Here is a 26,392-nt window from a genome sequence, read left to right as displayed (position 1 = left end):
CAATCGGTTGACGTACTTCCTCCGCTGGAAGAGTACTCATTTCTCGCGCGTGTCATCATCGATTGCGCGCTGCGAGCACAGACGAAACGTATTCCGGGTGTTTCCGTTCGCAAGCGACCTCCCACCCCATGGTGGGATAAGGAATGCACCGACGCGAACAGCGAGAAGTCCGCCGCGTTTAAACGCTTCCGCAAACACGGTAAGGTCGAGGATTTCGAGCGGTACACCGACCTCGAGAAAACCTTTAAGGGCTTGACTAAAGCCAAAAAACGCGGTTACTGGCGTCGGTTCGTCGATGGTTTGTCGCGAGAGACTTCCATGAGAACACTCTGGAATGTCGGCAGGAGAATGCGAAACGCGTCATCACCGATTAACGAAGACAATGAGTACTCGGACAGTTGGATATTCAGCTTCGCGCGGAAAGTTTGCCCGGATTCGGTGTCGGTTCAAACCAACGTTCGTGATCGTCCGTCGAGTAATAACGAAATAGATTCCCCTTTTTCGATGGTGGAATTCTCACTTGCTCTCCTTTCATGTAACAACTCAGCTCCAGGAATGGATAGAATCAAGTTCAACTTGCTTAAAAATCTCCCAGACGTCGTGAAGAGACGCTTGTTGAACTTATTCAATCAATTTCTGGAGCACAACATTGTTCCGGATGACTGGAGGCAAGTAAGAGTTATCGCCATTCGAAAACCCGGTAAACCCGCGTCGGATTATAACTCGTAACGTCCCATCCTGTATACGGAAATTGTTGGAGAAAATGATTCTTTTTCGTCTAGACAAATGGGTCGAGTCGAATGGTTTACTTTCAGATACGCAATTTGGATTTCGGAGAGGCAAAGGAACGAGCGACTGTCTTGCGTTGCTTTCAACTGAAATTCAACTGGCCTATGCGCAAAAACAGCAAATGGGTTCAGTTTTCTTGGACATTAAGGGGGCTTTTGATTCGGTTTGTATCGACGTAACTTCACGATAGTGGGCTTTCACTAATTATGAACAACTATTTGTGCAACTTGTTGTCTGAGAAATATATGAGCTTCTCTCATGGAAACTCGACAACTTCATGAATTAGTTACATGTGTCTCCCCCAGGGTTCATGTTTAAGCCCCCTTCTTTATAATTTTTATGTAAAAGACATTGATGGTTGTCTTGTTGAAAATTGCTCGCTAAGGCAGCTTGCAGATGACGGGGTTGTGTCCGTTATAGGGCCAAGTGAACCGGACCTGCAAGGACCATTGCAAGATACCTTAGACAATTTGTCTACTTGGGCTATGAAGCTAGGTATCGAATTCTCTCTTGAGAAAACTGAGTTGGTTGTTTTTTTCTAGGAAGCATCATTCAACTAAAGGGTAGAACAATCACTCAAAGTATATCTTTTAAGTATTTAGTGGTTCAAAGGATTGGACATGAGCCGTGACTTTATACGTGTCATATCAAGGATCATGTCCAATCACTACTCGTTAGACTCGCATTTCTTCCGAATCGGGCTCGCAGGCAGCAATTTGTGCGCTTGTGGTAGTGGCTATCACGATATCGACCACGTACTTTGGTCATGCACCCTCCATTGTGTTGCTAGATCCGAGTTATCCGCATCCCTCAGGGCCCGAGGAAAACAACCTATGCAGCCCGTTAGAGACATCTTGGTGAGCCGAGATTTTGACTATTGCAATTTAATTTATGTGTTTTTAAAACGGATAGATCTGAGGATTTAGTAGTTAGTGTCATCTTGTGTTCGCTCAAGTTGCTAGGTCCGCATCGGTGTACCCCCATGTTCGTCTTTTTCTCCAGTATGTTGCTTAGTTCTAGAATAAGAGCACATTGCTCGGAAAAACCTTGTGTTCTCAACCCCTACCATGCCATCCATTTGTTACAATTTGTTACCCCTAACCTCGAGATAGCCGCGAGTAATCGGCCCCGTTTTACTAACGTTAGTTTTAAGAAATTTTGTAACCCAAACAATGAATATCGGTTCCGCAAAGCTACGGCAAATGAGCCTGGAAAAATAAACAAATTAAAAAAAAAAAAATTTTTGAAGATATCGTCAAATACCCCACAATGTGGGTATTTTTGGAATCGGTGTGACGAGTAGGGACCGGAAATCCATGTCTGACGATATTTTGGTGGCTTCCGGTGACTGCTAACTGGTTTGAAATTTGCTTTATTCCTGACGCCAATAATGGTTTGAGAAAAAAAAAAAAGATGACTCATAGGATTTGTAGTTAGCCGGCGCCGGTGGTGTAGTGGTAAGCGTGACTGCTTTCTAACACCCCAATGGGTCTGGGTTCAATCCCAGCCGAGGTCGGTGGGATTTTTCTGAGGCATAAAAATCTCTGGTCACGTCTTCCTTCGGAAGGGAAGTAAAGCCGTTGGTCCCGGCCCATGTGTGTTGTGAATGGGTGCGATATCCTACGCAGGTGTGGAAGCTGCCTTCCTGCACATTCGATTGCCGTCAATGGATGGCAATCGATGTCCGTCGGTGATTGGCACTAGATTGCGGAACAGAGACCGACGTTAAATAAAGTAAAGAAGAAGGATTTGTAGTTAAGCATAACTATATTTATTCATGTTTTTATTATTGTCTAATATTCCATTTACATTAATATCAAATGATACCTTACGTATCTTCTTATGCGCAAAACATGCGCAGTCTTTGAATATTCTTATTGATGAATCCGTTCATGATGACATCCAAAACGAGTTCTTTGGCCATGTCCTTATGTAAAGAAATGGAGTTCACCCTTTGCTTTCCCAAGGTTGAACTAAGATAGGTCTTAAGTCGCCTAAGACCTAAAAACTACCTTTCAGCAGTAGCTGACGATACGGGAATGGTAAGGTAAATTCTTAAAAACTTTACAAACTCCGTGTTTGTGTGTGAGTGTGCTTCAGATTTGATGTAATCGACGATGCTGGAAATGTTTTCCAGAGGTTTATCTGCTTCTTTAAGAATCGTTAGAAACATTTCTCATTGCACCAGCACCAGATCCAAACCGATGCCATTACCATAGAAACTGATAAATTTTGACTTACTCGTTTCGTCATCCAGCCCCAAATTTTTCTGGTGAAAGAAATCGGCACGGTCGGTGTTGATGTTGGTTCGCTCGCAACTATTTTGCAAAAAAAAACAATTAAGTGTTTTCAACCGTATCAATTTCAGTGTACCAAAAGTGCTTCTGAACGTGTTTCGCAATTGGATGTGGTGAAATTCGTGCATTCCCGATTTATTTTCAGTGGAAATTTCGTATCACGAAATTGCTCACCGAGTTCCCTTTTTTTTGCCGTTCGACGACGATAGGTTCGCTTTCGCGAAAGTGACGTTTATTGGATCCGTTTCTTTGCACGGGTGTGTTTTTTTGTAACCAGCGGTGTGTAAGTGTGCTTGTGATTTTCATTGCCTCCCGGGAGGCTGGTTCACCGTGTTCGGATGTCACGCTTTCGGCGTGTAGTTCTATCGAGAGTCTCGTCACCGAGTGCGAGTTCCATAAAAGCTAGTGTCACGTCAACACATTCCTACCCATTCCTTTCTTGACCGACGTTGGTATTGCCCAGTTTGAGATCACCAGTTTTTACACATTGAGGATTCAGTCCCAAGCATCGTCTATTGGTTCTCTGTGTAATTACAGCTGATCTGACAATAATAGAGTAGCAACCGTGGGCGGTCATTCATGCTCATGCTCTTCACCCAGCATAAATTGTTCAACTTCCAATAAAAACCGAAAAAGATTCCGTGTCGAAGCGAGAAGTAAGCGATTGCAGGACTTTGTCAATAACTTCTATGTATTTCTTCTCGTGGGCCTTTTCAATTGAGGTACTGACAGTTGGAGTGTCGGCTTCGTAACGCTTGGGATTTTTTTTTTCTTCCTGGGTACTTTCGGTGATCCAACTTCTTCCGGTCTGTTTTTTGATACTTTTCCCAAATTTCTCGATAATCTTTTTTAGAGAAGCTTAGGCTAGCTTTCAGCGTTTCAATCATCCGGTTTGCTTCCTCCAATCGCATGGATTTTTGTTGCAATGCTGCATCGACGTATCCAAAAATCTTCACCATGACAAAGTAGAATTCGAGTTTCCCCAGCATTCTCAAGAATCCAGATGCCTTAGAGGCAGCATCAGAAGCGTAATTTTCAGCCAACGATGTGAAAAATTCTACTGAATAATTTGATAGGACAGAAAATAGGGACAAATATTTGACTGGGCAGAGAGGTCGCAGGTTCGTCGAATCAACAGATCCCAATCGCTGGAAAACGGCAAGTCTTTTAGGTGAATCTCTGACAAAGTTAATCATATCTTTTATCAGATTCAATGCGTCCCTGCAAATAGGAATAGTTTTGATTGTGTCTTGCGCAACCAAATTTAAAGAATGAGGTAGACAATATAAAAAAAGTTGTTATTGTTGTTGTTGTTGTTGTTGTTGTTGTTGTTGTTGTTGTTGTTGTTGTTGTTGTTGTTGTTGTTGTTGTTGTTGTTGTTGTTGTTGTTGTTGTTGTTGTTGTTGTTGTTGTTGTTGTTGTTGTTGTTGTTGTTGTTGTTGTTGTTGTTGTTGTTGTTGTTGTTGTTGTTGTTGTTGTTGTTGTTGTTGTTGTTGTTGTTGTTGTTGTTGTTGTTGTTGTTGTTGTTGTTGTTGTTGTTGTTGTTGTTGTTGTTGTTGTTGTTGTTGTTGTTGTTGTTGTTGTTGTTGTTGTTGTTGTTGTTGTTGTTGTTGTTGTTGTTGTTGTTGTTGTTGTTGTTGTTGTTGTTGTTGTTGTTGTTGTTGTTGTTGTTGTTGTTGTTGTTGTTGTTGTTGTTGTTGTTGTTGTTGTTGTTGTTGTTGTTGTTGTTGTTGTTGTTGTTGTTGTTGTTGTTGTTGTTGTTGTTGTTGTTGTTGTTGTTGTTGTTGTTGTTGTTGTTGTTGTTGTTGTTGTTGTTGTTGTTGTTGTTGTTGTTGTTGTTGTTGTTGTTGTTGTTGTTGTTGTTGTTGTTGTTGTTGTTGTTGTTGTTGTTGTTGTTGTTGTTGTTGTTGTTGTTGTTGTTGTTGTTGTTGTTGTTGTTGTTGTTGTTGTTGTTGTTGTTGTTGTTGTTGTTGTTGTTGTTGTTGTTGTTGTTGTTGTTGTTGTTGTTGTTGTTGTTGTTGTTGTTGTTGTTGTTGTTGTTGTTGTTGTTGTTGTTGTTGTTGATGATGATGTTGATGATGATGATGATGATGATGATGATGATGATGATGATGATGATGATGATGATGATGATGATGATGATGATGATGATGATGATGATGATGATGATGATGATGATGATGATGATGATGATGATGATGATGATGATGATGATGATGATGATGATGATGATGATGATGATGATGATGATGATGATGATGATGATGATGATGATGATGATGATGATGATGATGATGATGATGATGATGATGATGATGATGATGATGATGATGATGATGATGATGATGATGATGATGATGATGATGATGATGATGATGATGATGATGATGATGATGATGATGATGATGATGATGATGATGATGATGATGATGATGATGATGATGATGATGATGATGATGATGATGATGATGATGATGATGATGATGATGATGATGATGATGATGATGATGATGATGATGATGATGATGATGATGATGATGATGATGATGATGATGATGATGATGATGATGATGATGATGATGATGATGATGATGATGATGATGATGATGATGATGATGATGATGATGATGATGATGATGATGATGATGATGATGATGATGATGATTGATGATGATGATGATGATGATGATGATGATGATGATGATGATGATGATGATGATGATGATGATGATGATGATGATGATGATGATGATGATGATGATGATGATGATGATGATGATGATGATGATGATGATGATGATGATGATGATGATGATGATGATGATGATGATGATGATGATGATGATGATGATGATGATGATGATGATGATGATGATGATGATGATGATGATGATGATGATGATGATGATGATGATGATGATGATGATGATGATGATGATGATGATGATGATGATGTGATGATGATGATGATGATGATGATGATGATGATGATGATGATGATGATGATGATGATGATGATGATGATGATGATGATGATGATGATGATGATGATGATGATGATGATGATGATGATGATGATGATGATGATGATGATGATGATGACGGCTAACCCATACGTACTTATTGAAGAAGGAAGCCCCGCCCAGCTGTTGTGGAACGGTTTTAGAAGTCCGACACGTGATTTTGCAGTGCAATGACTATGAAAGGCAACGACAAGAGAACGACATTGACACAACAAGCTTACGAGATGCGTTAGGAAACTCTGAGGAGCAAACCACCTATTTGCTGAATTTTCTACGTCAAATTGGACTGTACCGAAAAATTTGAAGGATGTAGAGAAAAGAAGAAGAAGAAGCCGAAACCCGGTGCAGAGACAAGAAGGTTAAGCAGTTAACGGAGCAAGGAAAGAAGGAAGAATGTGAGGAAGGCAAACATGCAACTGGATGAAGATCAAAGAAGATGAACTGAGCTGGACAAAATTGATAGGTCATGTAAAGAAGGTGAAGGTCATCAAGGATACAAAGCGGATAACGAATGGAAGAAGAATAAGAAGAAGATCAAAAGAAAAATTATGATGAAGTAAAGGCGGAAGAAGATCAAAAAGATAAAGCGGAATATAGCGAAATGAAGAAGATGACACCGATGGAAAATTGGAGAAATCGTGAAGACGTGGAAGACGAAATCAAAGCAATGGAATTAAAGAAGGATGAAGAAAGAAGATGATGAAAAAGTAAAGAAAAGAAAAGTGAGTAGAAAGAAGAAACAACAAATGATCATAAATGAAGAAGATATAAGAAGATGACGCTGCCGATTCAGCAAGATGAAGGAGACCCGTCAACAAAATATCAAGATGGTGGATAACAAGACATGGACGAAGGCTACGGAAAAAAACGAAGATGATGAAGAAAGAAGATAAAGAAAAGATAGAAGAAGTAAAAGTGAAATTAATTGAGAAGCAGAAGTGATATTTAATGATCAACGATGAACCAGAAGGAGAGGGAACGAGGAGAAGAGACAAAGCTAAGTGCAATTAATCATAAACACCAACACTCATACCCACACATCATTACACTAAACTGAAACAGACATGTAAAATGTCTTAAATAAATACAAAAAAAAACAACAACAAGCTTAAAAGATGCGTTAGGAAACTCTGAGGAGCGATCCACCAATTTGCTGAATTTTCTACGCAAAACTGGACTTGACCGAAATATTTGAAGGATGCAGAGAAAAGAAGAAGGAACAGCCAAAACCCGGTGTAGCGGCAAGAAGATTAAGCAGATAACGGAGCAAGCAAGGAAGGAAGAATGTGAAGAAGATGGAGCAGCCGAAGCCCGGTGTAGCGGCAAGAAGGTGAAGCAGTTAACGGAGCAAGGAAGGAAGAAAGAATGTAACATGCAACAGAATGAAGGTGAAATAAGCTGGAGAAAATTGATACGGTCATGTAATGAAGAACACAAAGCGGATAGCGGATGAAAGATTAAGGAGAAACAACGTGAATTGTGCATTGAAGTAGAAGAAGCAGAAGATGAAGAGAAGATTTTGGATGAAGCGAAGCATCAGATGAAGGTGGAACGAAAAACGACGCTGAAGAAGAGGAAGAAGATCAAGAAGTTAAAGCAAAAAATAGCAAAGCATCAGATGATGGCGCAACGGAAAATGAAGCGGAAGAAGAAGAAGAAGAAGAAGAAGAAGAAGAACAAGATCAGAAAGATAAAGTGGAAAATTGCTAAATGAAGAAGGCGGCACCGAAGGAAAACAAGGCAATGGAAATAAAGAATGATGAAGAAATGAAGAAAATAAACAGAAGTATGGAGAGAAGAAAGAAGAAAATAGATCAAAGAGTGAATTTAGAAGAATACCAAAGAGCAACAAAATATCAAACACAAATATAGAAGAAGATACAAGAAGGCGAAGACGATACAGAGATGATTCAGCAAAGGAGGAGGTGAAGCAGACCCGTCAACAAGATGTCAAGATAAGTAAAGAACTATCACAATTAATAAATTAATGTGACATAAATGCATGCTTGCATGTTAAATGTCAATAATAAAAAAACGATGTGATTTTCGTGCATCGTACTCAGTCCAGTCTGCCTTCCATACCTTCCTGGCATCCAAAATACGCCATCCTGAGTCATCTTGGTTCCCGTCGTTCATTTCGGTCTCGAACTAGGGCCATGGATCGATGTGTCAGATGCGAAGGTGCAGTGTTCTGTGATGACATTATATTAGCTGACAATGACTTCAGCTCATTAATAATGTCAAGCTCCAGCATTGGGTTTGAATGTATTGTTGAGGTTGTAGCCGATTTAAGTGCCAGATGATTAAGCTGACAAATTTAATTGTTGATATTTCGAAGCTCAACGGCTAACTACAACGTCACTGTTTTAATTTAGTTAGAAAATCCTTTCATTTGTTGACTGTATCGCAGTGTCGAATACAGAAGGAACGCAAGCAAATATAGAGGAAAATTGAGCTACCCCCCTTTTTTACGATTTCGAGCAAAATCTGACTCAATTTTGAGTTGATCTCATCGTCCGTGTGGTTTTTGAGTGTGGTCCGTTGTCGAGGGTTTAAGTGTTCAGCCTGTGAAACCCCTGGTTGAAGACGGTGTCAATTGTCTTTGTCTTTGTTCGACCAAAAAGTGTCATCTTGACTTCCTCAATAATCCCATTCCAAAGAAGGCAATTACTATCCGAAAGAAATTACGTTACAAAATTCGGGCTGTCACGTTGGTAATCATCTCGAAAATGATGTTGGCAACGAATGGCTACAACCTACAACAACGTTGCGTAATTAGATCTGACGCTTGGAGCAGCAGTACCGCTTCGGGTCGTAAAGGTGCTGCGAAAAATTGTAGCTCATTTCACTATGGGGACCGTGTGCCATCACGCGTAAATCGTTAAAAGTTACCAGCTTGAATATCACTTCCCGGTATTTGAGGAAGTGTAAGCAAGGCAGGAATCAGAAAAGCACCTTTCGGCGAAAATGAATTTGACTTCTCGCATTTTAACGTTTACCATAGCCACCGAGACGACGATTGACGTGCCTCCGAAAAGGGAAAACGGAACGCACCCTGTTCATGATGGTTTGTTTTGCTGGTTTTAGTGGCGTGAAATTGTTTGAATCACGCACGGGAAATTGAAATTTAAATTGAAGGATTTGAAGAAAATTTGAGTCCTGAAGCGAAGGCAGCCAATTGAATCTGGAAATCCATCAGGCGTGATTTAATTCAATAAATTAACCGACGACGACAGCCGGCGGTGGTGATAGCGCAAAATGTGAACACGAATATAACCCATCAAAATCTGATTAGCTGTAGAGCAGACATTTCATCACGACGACATCACCGTCGACGACGGTTCCATGATGCAAGCATTTTCCAAGAACCATTCAAGCGATGGCATTTCCAAGGAGCGAAATTAAATAAAAAATAATATAACACCGGAAACCCTCGCCGTTTCATATCCGCGGCCCATGGCCACCGCGCGCGTTCACCGTGGAGCTTTTGTTCCAAAACCCCATTTTGCGTGAATTGAAAATTAGCTTTTTCTGCTCATTCAGCGCCAAAAAGGCATAAAGAAGCATTTTTATGATGGAAATAATTTGAGTCTTTTCATCGCTTGTTGTTGCCATCCTTCTTCTGAGGGTTCTTTCTTTCAGCGACTTTCGAAGACCCCCACTCCGATGAACACAGGCACTTGGTTTTCGGTCAGCAGCTTAAATCCTTATTATTCCAACTTCGGATGTTGTCCTGGGACTCATTTGCTTCGAGTAAATAAAAGGGATAGCAGTCCTGCAAAATACCTATTTGTATAGTTAATACAACGAGAAGGGCAGTTGTCGTTGCTGGTAGATGCTTTTTTTTTAAGATTGAGAAATCAACATATTAGTCGATGATCTTTTTATTCTCGGTCAATACTAATTTATGTAACAATTTCCCTGAATCACTAATAAGAAAACTCATTGCCCTTCATTAAGATTTAGATGCCCTTATTAAATAAAAAACGTTCAACTTTTCAAAAATCAGCACGGGCTGCAACCTAACGTAAAATTTCATTTTCCCTCAAACCGCAAATAACGAACGATGGCGACGAGGACGTCGTCGAATGGTAGTAGTGCATAAAATTGCGAAACCACATTGCCGGGCTGTTGGGATGCCGCGATGAGCGGTAATGAGATGAGTATCGCACGAAAATAATATTTTCCTTGTTCTCTCGCTCACATACCTATACTCAATTTGATCTAAGCAAGCCGCAAACAAAATTTGATTACTGAAAATGAAAATGGATGAAATGAAAGCCAAAATTGAAGAAGATTGAATTGTTTTGAGTAGGTGCTTACTGTTTGCCAACTCAAGAACGGTGATATCGAAAGTGCTTTTGGATGAATTTTCGATAGATTTTTAGAGGCTTGCTATCACTTTCATGAAGCATTACTTCATGTCATCCTTAACTTTTTGTTACTCGCACCAACTTTTGTAACACGAGTGCTCGCGCATTCTACTTTGTACAACAGTGTAAGTTTCCAATGCCATTTTGCTGCCGAGCTACCAATCGATCTGAAAGCAAAAGGTATACCTAACAAAAAATTGTTTTGATCATAATAAGCTTAACATTGATTACAGTAAACCCCCAAAAAAAAATGCGGATTATAGAGAAAATGTAAATGAAAACGGTTTAAACGGTTTTCATACCACGTGGAATTTAGCTTAATTGGTTACAACATGAAATATCTCGAGATACTGACCAGATAGAATGTTACTGTCTTTGATAAAGTTGTTCAGGAAGCCAAAGCCTATTGTTAAGTGCAGAATAGTTCACAATTTTCTCACTCCGTGGCGTTAGTATACACGTGCAATTCTCGCATATAAAATATCTCGAGATCCTGACCAGGTAGAAAGTTACTGTCTTCGGCAAAGTTGTTCAGGAGGTCAAGACTTTTTTGTTGGTGGATAGTAGTTGAGAGCTTTATCACAACGCGGCACTAGTAAACATGTGGAATTCTCGCATACAAATTATCTCTAGATCCTGACCAGATAGAAAGCAAATATCTTCGGCAAACTTATTCAGGAAGTCAAGATCTTTTCGTTGGTGGACAGTAGTTCATAAATTTCCCACAAGTGGTGCTAGTATACACGTGCGATTCTCGCATATACAGTAGCTCAAGATCCTGATCCACTAGAAACTTACTGTCTTGAACAAACTTGTTCAGGGAGTTAAGATGTTTGGGCTGGTGGACAGTAGTTCAGAAATTTTTCACTACGTGGTGCTAGTATACATTAACAATTCTCTCAAATGCTATAGCTCGATATCCTGAACAGGTAGAAATTTACTGTCTTGGACAAAGTTGTTCAGGAGGTCAAAACCTATTGCTTGGTGCACAATTGTTCATTAGTTTCTCACTTCGCGGTACTAGTAAATTCTCACAAATAAAATATCTATAGACCTCTAGACCAGATAGAAACTAACTGTCTTCGGCAAAGTTGTTCAAACCATAGTTCAAGCCTTTTGGCTGGTGGACAGGAATTCAGATTTTTTTCACTTTATGGCACTAGTATACACGTGCAATTCTCGCATATGATAGATCTCGAGACCTGCTAGAAAGCTGCTGTTTTGGGCAAAGTTTTCCAGGACATAAAGTTTTTTTCGTTGATGGATGGTAAGAAATTGAAAAAAATAAGCCAATAGGAATTTCGATATTAGGTAGAATAATTTTAAATTGGGCAACATTTAATTATCATTAATATCACGTAGCTGTCAAGTATAAACAGCAAATCCTGAATTATTTTGTCAACCATTATGTACCATATTTTTACTGCCATCCCCGAATAGCGTGGTGGGCGAGGCCGGCGATTTTCGGGATGCACACGTCGAACCCATTTCGAAAACACCCATGTTGTAGGGTATATGACAGTTTTTTTCAGAAGCTGAGATCCGATAACACCAATATTGTAGGGTATTCGACAGATTATCTGAAAAAAATGGCCGCCATCTTGGATTCTGAAATGGCGTCGGACATCGATTTTCTGCATTTACACGTCATCCCCGTTCTAGAAATATCCATATTGTAGGGTATTTGAAAGTATATCTGAAATTAATTGCCGCCATTTTGGATTCTAAAATGGCATCGGACATCGATTTTCGGCATCTACACGTCGTTCCCGTTCCGAAAATATCCATTTTGTATGGTATTTGACAGTTTTTCAGAATCTTAGAGCCACCATCTTGGATTACAAAATGACGTCGAACATCGATTTTCCCATATTGTAGGGTATTTGACAGTTTATCTGAACACAATGGCCGCCATCTTGGATTGTGAAATGGCGTTGGACATTGATTTTCGGCCATCGATTTTCTTCATTTACACGTCATCCCCGTTCTAGAAATATCCATATTGTAGGGTATTTGAAAGTTTATCTGAAATTAATTGCCGCCATTTTGGATTCTAAAATGGCATCGGACATCGATTTTCGGCATCTACACGTCGTTCCCGTTCCGAAAATATCCATATTGTATGGTATTTGACAGTTTTCCAGAATCTTAGAGCCACCATTTTGGATTACAAAATGGCGTCGGACATCGATTTTCCCATATTGTAGGGTATTTGACAGTTTATCTGAACACAATGGCCGCCATCTTGGATTGTGAAATGGCGTTGGACATTGATTTTCGGCATTTACACGTCATTCGGAAATACCCATATTGTAGGGTATTTGACAGTTTATATGAGATCAATGACCGCCATATTGGATTCTAAATTGGCGTCGGACATCGATTTTCGGCATCTACTCGTCGTTTCCGTTCCGAAAATACCCATATTGTATGGTATTTGACAGTTTTTCAGAATCTTAGAGTCACCATCTTGGATTACAAAATTGCGTCGGACATCGATTTTCGGCATCTACCCGTCGTCCCCGTTGCAACACGAAGTTCAGCGCCAAGATTCAAGCTACTTCGAGTCAGAGGTGAAATCCCGTCAAAACAACACAATTGCAGTTACTTCAATCTTGTTATGTCTCGTATGCACAGCGACATGCATTTACTAGAAAACGTCCAGCGGCAGTTTTGTCGCGACAGAATGGAAAAAATGACATGACAGACATTTTTCGTCAATAACCATGTCAACAGTTTCCGTCAATCTTGTCGTCCGGCGTACGTGAACCAGGGTGGCCAGACATAGTGCCGAGGTGAGGAAAAAGAACTTACTTTTGAGTACTTTTTCTTACCGTATACGTTGGATTGGAGTTGCAAAACACCTCGCGTTTGATCAAATTGACAAACAAAACATAGGCTTTAAACATTTTTCTAGATTATTAATGCTGTGTTCCACTGGAGAATATTCACTTAAATTTGACAGATGTAAAAATTTCAAGTAAACCTGCTATTCCAGCAGACTTATTTCTGACCGATCAGGAATCAATCTTGACAAACACTTTCTCATAAATCGGACGATCAACAACAAAGGGATTTCGAACACTATAATTTATTTTCGAAGTGTAAAGTTTAAGTAAACATTCATTAAATGGAACACAACCTTAAATTCTGTGATTCTCGGTAGGAAAAGTGAAAAATCGGTAGTTTTGAACCTTTCATCTGTGAATCGGTAGGCATCCCAAAAATCGGTAGGACTACTGATAAATCGGTAGGTCTGGCCACCCTGCGTGAAACAGCTAAGTCGTTATGGAAAACGACACGCAACAGATGTTTCGTAACCAAATCAAGCTGAACATTGCATTAGGTCCTAAGTAACATTGATCGATTATCTTCGTCGACTTTCTCTTTCGTTAATAACTTGAGCACTTGTTTCTTGTTGTGCTTGCCATATTAGATGCTGGATAAAAGCTTCTTTTATCGATTTGTGTGCTAAAAATACCTGGGAATGTCTTTACATGGTCGTGGAGATACAAAGAGAAAGTCGACGAAGAGAATCTTTCAATGTTACTTAGGACCTAATGCAATGTTCAGCTTGAAATGAGAGAAAGGCAAGAATAGAAAATGTTTCGTCGAGAGACAGCCCAGTAGATCAGTCTTCCAAACAGAAAATTGTTGCATCGTACTACTGAACATTGCATTAAGTCCTAAGTAACATTGACAGATTCTCTCCGTCGACTTTCTCTTTGTATCTTCACGGCCATGTAAATACATTCCCAGATATTTTCAGCACACCGATCGATAAAAGAAGCTTTTATCTAGCATCTAATTCGACAAACACAACTAGAAATGGTTTTGTGCTCAAGTTATTAACGAAAGAGAAAGTCGACGAAGAGAATCGATAAATGTTACTTAGAACCTAATGCAATGTTCAGCTTGACTTGTCAGATGAGCGTTGACTTTTGTTGTTGTCTGTGTTACATAGTTTATCGTCATGAGGTTGAAAATTCCCAAGCCTGTTGGTGAGTGTCTACGGTCAAAACAAATCTCCAATAGATTGTAAGGACAATCGTCTATGCAGAACGAGGGATGGGGTCTAAAACCTCTCAAATATGATCTATGTAGTTAATGAACATAGGGGCTGTTATAAAGAATAAATATTAGGTCATATTCGATATAAAGGTAGAATCAGATCAGTATTAAAAGTGTTGGTAAAATATCAAATATAGATAGATTGATGTGTGGGTTCCTGTGACATACCTACAAACACATACCCACACACGTACATACACGCAGATAGAGAGAAAAAATAATACAAAACGAATGAATCACCACTGTCAAACAACAACATACTTTGAGAAAAGTAGTATAAATTTCATTCAATATAATGTGCAAAACACAGTACCCCCATGTTTGTCTTTCCTTCAGTATGTCACTTAGTTCAAGATCAAGAGCACATTGCTCTCCAAACCTTGTGTTCACAATCCCTACCCTGCCATCCATTTGTTACAATTTGTTACCCTTAACCTCGAGATTGCCGCGAGTAATCGGCCCCCGCTTTACTAACGTTAGTTTTAAGTAACTTTGTTATCTAAACAATGAATATTGGCTCCGCAAAGCTACAGCAAATGAGCCTGGAAAAATAGACGCATTATTTAAAAAAAAAAGATGTACAAAACAGCAACTTTGTATCTAGCAAGGATCTCGAGATGTCGACTCAGCACTTACACGAAATCCATAAGAACACTAGTGCCACCTAGCGAGAGAATTTCAAACCGAACTATTCAAAAGGTCTTGCAGAAAACAGCAACTTTGTATATAGCAAAGATTTCAAGATGTCGACAATGAATTTACAGGAAATTCATAAGAACGCTAGTACCAACAATCAATACGAAACTAACGATTTAAAATTGGCTCACTACTTGACTAGCCTATTGGTCCCAAGCAAACGATTAACGTACCCCATTCTAGTCGAAAATCTACTACTACACAATGTTGGTTTCGATTTGCTATGGAAGTTTGACAGATAAAATGAGGGGTTAGTCGATTTTCCTATGGTTCGAGGAGTGAATCGATTAGCTTGGGACCGAAGAAAGTACCAGAGCTGAGCCAAAAAGTTGAACACGTTATTTTGGGACCTTCTAGTCTTAGAGTTACCTCTATGCTAGTACCGCCTAATGAGAAAATTTAGAACTAAACTGTCCTCATTTTAACAGGTTTTAGCTTCAGGAATAACATTGTAGCTAACAGCAATTTTGTATCTAGCAAGGATCTCAAGATATCGACCATGTGTGGTCACGACATTTATAAGAATACTAGTGCCACCTAGCGAAAGAATTCCGAACTAAATTGTCCACAATTCAACAGGTCTTGACTTCATGAAAAACATTATAGAAAACGACTTTACATTTACACGAAGTTCATAAGAACACCAGTACCGCCTAGTGAAATAATTCCGAACTACACTTTCCTCATTTAAAAAAGGTCTAAGCTTCATGAACAACATTGCAGAAAACCGCAACTTTGAATGTAGCAAGGATCTCGAGATGTTGACCCTGCAATATAATTGCATGCACAGGAAATTCATAAAAAGTCTAGTGCCACCTAGCGAGAGAATGACAAACTAAACTGTCAACAATTCAAAAGGTTTTAGCCTTCTGAACAATAATGCTTTGTATCTTGCAAAGATCTCGAGATATCGACCCAGCGATTGCATGAAATTCCGAATTCCGGACTAAACTTTCCTCAATTCGAAAGGTCTTAGCAGATAATAGTAATTTTGTATCTAGCAAGGATTTTGAGATGTCGACCCTGCATGTTCACAAATCTAGCCATCTAGCGAGAGAATTCCGAGCAAAATTGTCCACAACTCAATAGGTCTTGGCTTCCTGAACAACATTACAGAAAACAGCAACTTTGTAGATAGCAAACATCTCGCGATGTCGACCTAACTTTTACATGACATTTATAAGAACACTAGTGCGACCTAGCGAGAGAATTCCGAACTAATCAGTTGACAATAAATCAGAAAACAGCAACTTTGTATACAACAAAGATATCGAAACGTCGACCCTGAATTTACACGACGTTCATAAGAACACCAATTCCACCTAGGGAGATAATTCCGATCCAAACCGTCGTCATTTCAAAAGATCTTAGCTTCATAAACAATATTGCAGAATTTAGCAAATTTGTGTCTAGTATGGATCTCGAGATGTTGACCCTGCATGTATTAGAAGATTATAAGAATAGTAGTGCCATCTAGCAAGAGAATGGCAGACTAAACTTTCCACAATTTAAAAGGTCATAGCCTCCTGAACAACATTTCAGTAAAAACAGCAACTCTGTTTATAGCCTGAATCATGAGATAATGCATGTACACAAATTTCACAGCCATCTAGAATTCTGAACTAAAAAATACACTGTAGTGTTGGCCTTTGCAATCCATACAACATTGCAGAAGACCGCATCCTTCTATGTAACACATATCACGGGAACTTTTTTCTATGAAATTGATAAAACGAAGTTTTCTACAGGCACGAACACCCCCTAGTGAGTCAGTGGTTACCATTTTCAAGAGATTTTACCCATAGAACAACATTAGTAAAAACAATCAACAACTTGTGAGCTCAAGTTTCTCGACGGATATCAAAAATTTAACTGACCTATAAATAGATCACTGGGCGCTAATGGGCTAACCTTATCAGCAAACCAATTTCAACAAATTCAAGCTTAACCTAGTGCAAAAGGTTGGTTTACGGTTGAAACCCGAGTTTCATCCGCACAATGGATCCCAAACCGCAACGTAATGCACGTCCATTCGACATCAGAATGCAATAGCGGCTGATTCCAGAACCGCAACGACCGCACACCGATCGTGTCGGAAATCCCTCCGGATCAATTTGAGGAAAGTGTTCTCGAACGCATTCGCTCGTTACACCAGATTCACATGTGGCATGATTTCCCGCTATTCGAAAGCTACAAAATGCGAGAAAAGTTCCGTTTTGGTTGTTCCCAAAGGGGGGATTTGGTGGTGCTTTTCGGTTGCAATCATCCATCAACCCCGAATGCGAGAGGGATGGCATCCAACGAGTGATAAGCTATGTCGAAATATTTAGTGGGGAGCAACCCGAGCAAAGTCCTGCATAAAAATGACAGCCAATCCAAATCAAATTCTAATATCAACATCAAACTGAAACCATAATTTCATCAGTATTTTTCAAAGTGATTCGGAAGTTTTATCATGTGCTTTTTTTATACTTCCGGAAGAGATTTCAAACTTTCTTGCAGAAGTAATTCAATTTCTGTAATCATTCGGTATTTTGCAAAACGATTCTAAACTTTTCTAAAGTGATTCAGTACTTGCGGAACTTATTACAAACTGTTATGAAATGATTCAGCCAAACTGATTCCAAACTCTGAAGTTATTCAGTACTTTCTGAAGCGTTTCCAAACTTTTCATAAGTTATTCAGTACATTCTAAAATAAAACCAGGAGGAACGTCACTTGTAGGGATGCATTTAATTAAAAACTGGCACTGCTGCAATAGAATGCAAGCGAATAATAGACTGAAAGATAAACAGGGATGTTCAGGATAAAAAAAATAGACTGGTATGCATGGGAATAGAAAAGAGATGTTTGGAAAAGAAAAAGAAAAGAAACTGGAATATTTATCGTTGATGTGAATAGAAATCGGATTTGAGGATAAAATGGGTGCGGGATAAGGGGTGTTTCGATCAAAATTTGGTCAAAGGGGAATGCGTGTAACTTGATATTTTTTTATTATTGAAGAAAACAACGTTTCACTCACACACACACCATCATACACAGGTTCCACTTTTGCTCAGAAGAGGCGTTGCCGTTACTGTCTCCTGATTTTTGGCAGAGTTGTCAGTCTTCTTCATTTGTAGTCTTCGCTTAATAGGTATAAAAAAAGAACAATTCAAGCAGTAATCGATAAAAGAAAAAGGGATCATTTTAGGCGTATGTCGACAACTCTTACACCAGTAACTGAGGGTTTAAAACGGGTAGCGGTGAATTTCGACAAAAACATTACCAAACCATTGATTTCGAAGTTTAGGACAAATCAGCTGAAGTCACTGTTTAAATGTCTTAGGGAAAGCTGGAGTCTACAAAATCTCTTGTCCAGATTGCAATAAAATCTACATTGGTCAGACGAAAAGGACTTTGGAAACAAAGTTTAAGGAACACATCGCAGAGGTAGAAAAGGCTAACAAAGAAATGGATAAAGGACTTCATTATGAATTTAAATCGAAGGTTGCAGAACATATCGTTACAAAGGGGCATAATTTGACAAAGGATAACCTTAATATCCTGTGGAATGTATCTTCGCCTTGGAAACTAGACGTAGCTGAAAGTTTAGAAATATGTAAACATAATCCATCAACATTTCTTACCTGACATAATCCCAAGCCATCGAAACTTCCTCAAAGTACCAAGGCTGCAAAATGCGTGTCGATTCATAGTTGACATGGCTGGTTCTCAGCATTGCGATGACCCATGGTTATGATTCAGCCACCAATCGAAAAATATGGCTATCTAATTTTATTTTTAATAGATAGAAACCCGATTGGACCTGTGGTTGGCCAGCCAGAATGGAAAAGCCCGGAAAAGTCCCGAGCAAAATGCGTGTCGATTCATGTTGACATTCCAAGTAACAAATCTAGAGCTGCTTGGCTATATTCAAAATTTATAAAGGTTTTATTGCAGCTGCAACCATTACCTACAGCTTTATGACGGTCATATACAATGCAAGTCATGGAACATTCTTATAGCTATCAACAAAACCCCTATAACGCTTATAAAAAACCAACTGATGCTTATGCTATTTTCACTTATTAAAGGTTTTATGATTGCCTTGAAGTTTAAAAAAAAGCAATATGAATTGCCCTTATAAAACCCAAAAATAAATCCTTATATTGCTATAGAAGTAAGCGCAATAAAGCTAGTTGGCCATGAAACAGTTATTTTAAAACAATTATAAGCATTCAGTAGCAACTTGTCAGAAGTGTAAATGTGCGGTTTATTTCTACAACATAGAAAAAAAATCAAAACATTCCGGTATTTCCAAGCGGAGCGCAAAGAAAATCAACAAGATTGTAAGCATGAGCCCGTTTATTTGCTACAGTCAGCCGCAAACCTTCGTGAATAACTCCAACCAAGAAAATAAATGCCGCTGCATTTTCTGCGGATGTCACAAGCTGTAAAGAGTGTGCTTCCTCACCATTCCATTGGTTGAAATACATGGAATGGTGACAGTTCTAGGACAAAAAAGTTGAAATCACGCATAACTTTTCATAAAGGTTAATGTACCATTCATAACTTTTCCAAACGTTTGTAAAATTCATCGGTTGCACCCGTAGAATAGGAATATACATTTGCCCGCAAATAAAAAAAAATGAATTGCTCTTGTAAAATGAAAATAGTGCTCGTAATAAAATCATGAATTATGCTTTTCTGTTCTGCTTTCATTCAATGCACACTGGCACTGGGCCAGGAATGCAACCTAGCGGAGCAAAATTAATAACTGCGAAACGAAGCATTTCCGCGACTTGGTGTCTTCGGAAAAGTTTCTCATCATTATAAGGACCATCTATTGACATAAACAAATAGTTCAAAACTCTTCCGCAAAGATGGCGCCATAATCTAACATCTTTCTCTGACGTTTTGGAGACTTGATGTCTTCGGCAAAGTTGTTTTTCTTGACAAAATGAACAGCTCTTTCAAAAACGTGAAATTTCCACAGCCTACTGGTTCCAAGTTATATGGAGTTAAAAAAAATGTCGAGAATATGGTTTTTTCTTTCGGTTTCGGTTTTTTTGCTTACAACCATATAATGTTGTATTTTTCTCTCATCCAAATGCATTGCATAAATAACTCTTGTGAAGAAACATACTCGGATTGAGCTTCAAATTTCAAAGATATTGTGAAAAAACGAAAAAAAAACAACATTTTTTTCCCATTCTCCCAAAGCGCAAAAATTTGCAATCTGACATTTTCAGCAAAAATTAAGCAATACTCAATAAACAAAATATTAAAATTTAAAAGAGGTATATTTTGTTGTTTTTTAGATTTCTTCATTTTAGTGGAACATGATTTATTTCTATAACTTTTTTTAATGCATTGAAATGGCGTTTTAAAGACTTGACGACTTTGGCACAGTTGTTTATCTTGATAAAAAACAACTCTTTTAAAGACGTTAATACTTCACAGCCTACTGTTTTCGAGTTAAATGCATTTTAACAATATATTTCACATTTTTTTGTTATTCCATTTAATTCGAAACAGTAGGCTGTGAAGTTTTAACGTCTTAAGAAGAGTTGTTTATTTTATCAAGATAATCAACTTTGCCAAAGTCGTGAAGTCTTCAAAACACAAGTAAGTGCATTAAAAAAATATAGAAAAAAAACATGTTCCACTAAAATGAAGAAATCTAAAAAACACCAGAATATACCTCTCTCAAATTTTGATATTTTGTTTATCGAGTATTGCTTATTTTTTGCTGAAAATGTCAGGTTGCGATTTTTTGCGCTTTGGGAGACATTAAAATTCAAAAATTGTGTTTATTTTTTTTTTCCTGTTTTCAAAAATATCTTTGAAATTTGAAGCTAAATCCGAGTATATTTCTTCACAAAAGTTATTTATTTATTAATGCATTTGCATAATAGAAAAATACAACAATATTTGGCTGTAAGCAAAAACCCGAAACAGAAAGAAAAAACCATATTTTCGACATTTTTTCTTTAACTCCATATAACTTGGAACCAGTAGACTGTGGACATTTAACGTCTTTGAAAGAGCTGTTCATTTTGTCAAGATAAACAATTTTGCCCAAGACATGAAGTCTCCAAAACGTCAGAGAAAGAAGTTAGATTATGGCACCATCTTTGCGGAAGAGTTTTGAACTATTTGTTTACAGGGTCCGTGACGAATTTTTGCAGTAAATTTCAAAAAGTAATTTCTCATGCTTGTGCATCATGATTTAGATATATTTGGCAGCACTGGATAGCTTATACTGTTAGGTGTAAGATTTAAACAAACAATGTTGAGTAAACGTAAATATGTCGAAACAAGAGAGCAATCTGTCAGCCGTTGTCACTTTGTTGCGCGCCGGAGTATGCATGAAAGAAATAATTCGGTCGGTAAATGTGTCTGAAAGAACAGTGTATAATATTAAAAAAGGCTTGGGAAAGTGATAAGACGGAGCACCTGCTCATACTGCTAATAAAGCACTGAAATGGCTTACGGAAAATATTTCGTAAATTTGGGAGGAAGAAATTTGGCCCCCAAGCAGTCCCGATATCAATCCGTTGGATTATTTTGTATAGGGCTTCGTCCAACGGGATACCAATAGAACCCCTAACACCACACTTAAGCCGCTTAAAGCTAAAATCAAGGCAGTGATGACATCTATGGATCGAAACATTTTAAAACGTGCATAAATGGTGATACGGTCAAAATTTGGTCAATATCAACTTGACGTATTTCTTCCAATTTTGCATTTAAAAAACCTGAACACCCCTCATTTTGAAGGTGTGTGTGTGTAGAATGTTGCTCCTATTTTGATTTTGGAATTCACTCTTCAGTTGTCAAAATGCCGTCCAAGCAAGAAGAGCAGCGTATCAAAATTTTGCTCGCGCATCGCGAAAATCCGAGCTACTCGCACGCAAAGTTGGCAAAATCGCTAAAAGTTGCCAAATCAACCGTTACAAATGTAATTAAAGTGTTTGGGGAACGTTTGTCGACAGCCAGGAAGTCTGGATCGGGGGGAAATCGAAAACCGGAAGCCGCTGAGACGACAAAGAGAGTTGCCGGTAGTTTCAAGCGAAACCCTAACCTCTCTCTCCGAGATGCCGCAAATAAGCTGGGTGTATCGTCTACAACCGTGCATCGAGCCAAAAAACGAGCCGGACTATCGACTTACAAGAAGGTAGTGACTCCAAATCGCGATGATAAACAAAATACGACGGCCAAAGCGCGATCCCGGAGGCTGTACACGACGATGCTGACGAAGTTTGACTGCGTGGTAATGGACGACGAAACCTACGTCAAAGCCGACTACAAGCAGCTTCCGGGACAGGAGTTTTATACGGCAAAAGGAAGGGGAAAGGTAGCAGATGTTTTCAAGCACATGAAACTGTCAAAGTTCACAAAGAAATATCTGGTTTGGCAAGCCATCTGTACCTGTGGCTTGAAAAGCAGCATTTTCATAGCTTCCGGGACTGTCAACCAAGAAATTTACGTGAAAGAGTGTTTGAATAAACGTCTGCTGCCTTTCCTGAAGAAACACGGTTGTTCCGTACTGTTTTGGCCGGATTTGGCATCTTGCCATTACGGTAAAAAGGCCATGGAGTGGTACGCCGCCAACAACGTGCAGGTGGTTCCCAAGGACAAGAACCCTCCCAACACGCCAGAGCTCCGCCCAATTGAGAAATACTGGGCTATTGTCAAGCGGAACCTAAAGAAGACCAAAAAACTGCTAAGGGCGAGCAGCAGTTCAAGGCAAACTGGCTTTCTGCGGCGAAGAAGGTGGACAAGGTGGCTGTACAAAATCTGATGGCAGGGGTCAAGCGTAAGGCCCGGCAATTCGGATTTGGAAAAGCGGAAGCCTAACTGAATATTTTTCCTGAATTTTATACTAATTGAACTTGAAAAAGAAATTTAATTTGATTTTTTAAATAAACGATTTCACCGATTTACACGCGTTTTCCCTTGACCAAATTTTGACCGTATCACCCTTTACTGCAGTTTCCGGAAGCGTCTAACTACAGTCGTCGAAAGGGAAGGCAATTTTTTTGAATAAATTTATTTACAACTTCCATATGTTGCGAAAGAAAATAAATCGCACAAAATTCATTGCTAGGATAACTAACTGGTGTATTTTTTCTTAAATATGCCATTTACTGCAAAAATTCGTCACGCACCCTGTATGTCAATAGATGGTCCTTATTAGGATGAGAAATTTTGCCCAAGACACCAAGTCGCGGAAATGCTTCGTTTCGGAGTTATTAATTTTGCTCCGCTAGGTTGCATTCCTGACCCAGTGTGCAATGTAAGCATTAGACATTTTAAGAAATTGTGCTTGGTGCCATTATGCCATTAGCCTTGGAATAAAATCCAAGAAATTTCAATAAAATAATGGCTAAATTAGATATCCGAAATGATTTCCAGTGTGCATTGGTATGAATTTATTTATTGAGATCTATTTTCTGTAAAATTAAGATGATTTCATCAAATTAATTTGATTTCTGAAACAATCTTTTTTGTTAACTTGAATTATTTTGGAGGCGCATTTATTTAACGCTTATATTATCCCAATACACACGATAAAATTTCAAGCCCATATGTTTTGGAACTTCTAAAAAGTCATATATTTTCTTTAAGATTTTCACTAATGTCGCCAAAAAACAAAATTGATTACATGGTGATCTTGACACCAACACTCAAACCTATTTTTACCGCTAAAGATTTCAATATGGAAAAAAAAGTTTCAGCAGAACAGAACAACAACAAGCTAATTTATGGCGGTTGTTTTGATGCAATAAAAATTAAATTGGATTTATAACTGATTTTCACCAAAGCGTAACTGCTTGGATACAATATTGCTCTTAAAGAGGCTATGAGAACCTTTTGTAGAGTATGAGGCAGTTAAGGTTTTAAGACAGCTTTATTATGATTCTCAAACATGCTTTATAAACCTTATCAAGAGTGGTCCACTAAGCTGTAAGACGATCTTATAGCGGTTATCAAAAGGTTGTGCTGGAGCTATTAATTTTATTGACGGTTTTATAAAATTGATCTCAAAAACCACTAATAGAGTGCAATAAAACAAGAAATGCTACTTGGGATGACTGGTTCTCGGCAATTTGGTTACAACATCTTAAGATTGAGCCACTACTTGAAAGGTATGACTATTTACTATCAAACGGAACAGACAAACGATTGGAGCTGTGGGTGGCCAATCGGAACGATAAAACCCGTGAAAGGTGGCTCTGTGGAAATTCGGATTCACCGGGAAAATGGTCAATTCCAGAATACATACAAAAACATGCAATCATGAGCATTGAGGAAATATACCATCACCATATCAATTCTGCAACCAAGTGGCCAGAAAACGGTCCTCTGGATATCCGGAAGCACCGGGAAAATAGTCAATTTCTGCAAGTGGACATAGAGATCCGCGATTTTTTCCCAAATTGCCTACAATCATGAGCATTAGACTGATGCAAAATTTGAAATTTTCGCTCCAATGTGCTCAAACGGTTTCAAATTGGGCCCTGATTGGCCTCCCAAAATTTGAACTCATTTAGTTAGAAACTGACTTGGCACAAACCATTTGATGTTTATATGGGAATTACTATGGAGAAACCATAATTTCGATTCATATGTATCTCAAAATTCACCAGTTCACTCTACTTTAGAAAATGATAGCTGAGCAGCTACAACTTTGTTCAAGACCACTTTTCGATCAAATGTAAGGAACAAAAATTATTAATGATTCAAGTCACTGATGTCTAATGATTATGCTCAATCAACTGTTCAGCAGGCAACATTGGTGTTTCGGCGCGTAGAATAGAGGAAAAAAATCATGGCTACTATGTCACACTGCAGAATACAGTGTTGCCCAATACAGTTGCTTAGTCTTGCCATAAGATTATCAATCTCTTAAACAATTAATAACTATTTCATTTGACGTTTGGCTGAAAAATGATCTTGTAGAAAGTTGTAGCTGATAAAAATTGCCATAAGAATAGCAATAGAATTTGTTAACAGTACAATATGTAAAAAGGCTAGAAGACAATGAACAAAAAGTTTTGTTTTCCCATATTAATTTCCATATAAACTTCAAATGGTTTGTGCCAAGTCAGTTTCTTATCAAATGAGTTTTTACTTTTGGAGGCTAATCAGGACCCGATTTGGCACCGTTTGAGCACTGTGGAGCGAAAATTTCAAATTTTGCATCAGTCTAATGAGCATAGAGGAAATATGCCATGACCATATCGATTATGCTGCCGGATGACCAAAAAGTGCTCTTTTGGATGGTGCCGGATTCGCCAATTCCTAAAAATGCTCCTAGAGTTCCACGATTTTTTCTTAAATTGACCACTTTGTCAAGCAGTTTTGGCGTGACTTTCTACCAGCGATTCCACAAAACTGGACCAACTAATTTATTTTTTTTATGAAAAGCACAAATTCTCGTTGGCTACTTTTCTCGTGGTTCTAGAAGAAAAAAAAATCCCAAAATAATGTTTTATTTCAAAGTTCGAGTGGTAGCAAACGTCATTTTAACTGCTCGAATGAGGTGGTTAATTGCATTAAATCATGAGCTCAGGAAACTTGCCATCACCATATCTATGCTGCTTCCGAATGACCAGAAAACGGTCCTCTGGATATCCGAAATCACAGAAATCAAGGTCAATTTTTTGAGAAAGACCTAGAGATTTATGATGTTTTAGGAAATATGAAGAACTTTCAGTTGAGAAACGATATCGCAGCTATATATTGATCCAATGGTGGCCATAAAATGCCAATCTGGATATCCGGATTCACTGGGAAATTGTTTATTTCCCAAACTAGTCCCAGAGATTCGTGATTTTTTTTTTCAAAATTGCGTACAATCATGAGTATAGAGGAAATATGCCATCTGCTGCTTCAGAGTGGGCAGTAAACGATCCTCAGGATATCTGGATACATCGCGACGGCAAATATCGATCGAAGAGGAGCGCATACTGAATTACAGAGATACTTTGAATTATCCCTGCAAAAGGGCAATCAATCAAAGCAAATCAAAATCTTCCGCATACAACAAGTTGCACTCGGTCAAACCATTTAAGAATGTGTAATTTTTGCAATTTTTAGGTGTTTCAGCGTCACAGCTTGCAAAAACCGTATTATGTTCGCATCAATTGTG

General features: G+C 38.6%; 1 protein-coding gene across 1 annotated transcript in view; it reads right to left on the bottom strand.

The window, feature by feature from the left end:
• LOC135713224 (octopamine receptor beta-3R-like) overlaps positions 1-26,392 on the bottom strand; it is a 390,570-nt gene that overhangs the window by 254,024 nt on the left and 110,154 nt on the right. The window lies entirely within an intron of this gene.

Source organism: Ochlerotatus camptorhynchus, unplaced genomic scaffold (genome assembly GCF_037179485.1).
Source record: "Ochlerotatus camptorhynchus isolate MF236.1 unplaced genomic scaffold, CSIRO-AGI_Acam_v1.1 ptg000547l, whole genome shotgun sequence".
NCBI lineage: Eukaryota > Metazoa > Arthropoda > Insecta > Diptera > Culicidae > Ochlerotatus > Ochlerotatus camptorhynchus.
The sequence above is the reverse complement of the archived record's forward strand: the minus strand, read 5'-3'. Positions and strand labels throughout refer to the sequence as shown.